Source organism: Juglans microcarpa x Juglans regia, chromosome 6D (assembly GCF_004785595.1).
Source record: "Juglans microcarpa x Juglans regia isolate MS1-56 chromosome 6D, Jm3101_v1.0, whole genome shotgun sequence".
Classification (NCBI taxonomy): domain Eukaryota; kingdom Viridiplantae; phylum Streptophyta; class Magnoliopsida; order Fagales; family Juglandaceae; genus Juglans; species Juglans microcarpa x Juglans regia.
The window spans coordinates 18,286,231-18,288,182 of record NC_054604.1 but is presented as its reverse complement, the minus strand read 5'-3'; the positions used below and the strand labels follow the sequence as shown (position 1 = coordinate 18,288,182).

Sequence of the window (1,952 nt, the reverse complement as noted above, 5' to 3'; positions counted from 1 at the left end):
ATTGTTGGGATGTGTAATGACTTACCACTTCTCGTCACAATGACATTCACATCCTTCAAATTCTCTTGTGCCATGTGTTGACCATGGGGTGCAGACTGAGTTTGAGAAGGGAACTTACCTCTCTCATTCACACTTAAAGAGCTCATCAATTTGGACACTTGGCTCTTTATCTTCTTATTTTCTTCAACAACCTGCATAATCAAATATTCAAACTTTTGGTTAGTCTTACCCTGTGCCTCAATAAAAGCATGCAAAGTGTCTACTAAATGACTCTTAGAAGATGAAGGTGCATGATATGGTGCAGGATATGATCTAGAGGGATGTGCAGGCGGCTGGTTTTCAGACTTCCAGCTAAAATTGGGGTGATTGGGCCGCCCGGATTATAAGTATCAGAGTAAGGTGTAAAAGGCTTCTTATACCTACTTAAGGCATTACATTGTTCCTCATACATCCCTCTCATCTCAGCAAGTGTGGGACACTCTTGGGTAAGGTGATCTATCCCACCACACACAAAACATGGTCCAAAAGACTCTGCATGATTAGCCACGTGTGTTGGCTTTAAGTCCTTAGTCTTTACACATCTAGCTCCCTAGTGAGCATCTCAACCCTAGCCTTTAGGCTATCCTCTTCCTTGAGATGGTAAATTTCACCACTACTTGGTTTCCTATAGGTCATGACCTATTTGTGCTCTTAGTAGCACTAGGTCCAGTCCAAATGTGAGCTTTTTCAGCAAGCTCGTTGAGGTATTCTATGGTTTCATCAGGATTTTTCTGTAAAAACTCATCATTACACATCATCTCCACAAATTGACGCTCTCTAGGTGTCAGTCCCTCATAAAAATAGCTCACTAAGCGTCAATTCTCATACCCATGGTAAGGATACATACTCAACAATTCCTTAAATCTCTCCCAAGATTGATATAAAGTCTCATTGTCCTTTTGTGCAAAGGTGGAGATTTGCTTTTTTAATACGTTGGTCTTATGTTGGGGAAAGTATTTATTAAGGAAAACTTGAGTTAAGAATCACAACGTCATCAGTTGCATTTTGACTATGAAAAGTTGCAACTACTTCCTTAAACTCCCTAATATGCACATATGGATTTTCATTTTCCAAGCCATGAAAAGTAGGGAGTAACTGTATCATCCATATTTTAAAATCCAGTTGATGAATATTAGCTGGAAACATGATGCATGATGGTGTGGCTGTGCGTGTAGGGTGGAGGTAAATCATGAAGAGTTCTAATGGGTTGATCTTCATGTTCACTCATTTCCTCGGGACTAAATGGATTGTCAAATAAAGGATTTAAAAAACTTGATTCTAACTCTTCCATAAGTCTACAAGCACATCTACCCGAGGTGTCTCTATATATGTGCATGTAAGGTAACAAACTACTAAAAACTAAAAATACTATGAAAAGAAAGAAAAAAAAAATAATGCAGCAAGCTAAAAGAGGGAACGAAGTTACCACTTTTACAAATTGCTGAAATAAAAACATATCTAACAATTCTTCTACCGTCTCCCCGACAACGGCGCCAAAATTTGATTACATCCAAAGAATAATGCAGTAGTTGTAGCACATCTTTGGGATGTCGATTCCACAGAGAAACAAATTAAAAGAATTGTATAAGGAACAAAGAATCTAAAGAAAGATATTAAATGATTAATGGAGAACAAAGATTAATTTTAAATGCAAATTAAAGTGAAGCAAAATGACTAACGGAAAAAGTACTCAAATTTGACAAACAGTAAAGCGTCGGGGATCCCTTGCACATGTCTGATATTTTTATTACTCTTAATTCATTGAATAATTCAATTGGGAACACAATTCCTAAAATTTCCAATCAGAAGGTATAGCTTTATAAACCAAAATTAAACCAAATGCAACCATTTGAAAAATCACTCACCACTTTTAAAATATGTAAATTATTATCACTATTACGAAAATCCAACGT

The 1,952-nt window shown here is 36.8% G+C and overlaps 1 non-coding gene across 1 annotated transcript; it reads left to right on the top strand.

Annotated features, from left to right (window-relative positions):
- The first annotated feature begins 864 nt into the window (after positions 1 to 864).
- On the top strand, positions 865 to 972 carry LOC121236266. The gene has a single exon (XR_005934706.1). It is a non-coding gene; the product is annotated as a small nucleolar RNA R71 (small nucleolar RNA).
- The last annotated feature ends 980 nt before the right edge of the window (positions 973 to 1,952 follow it).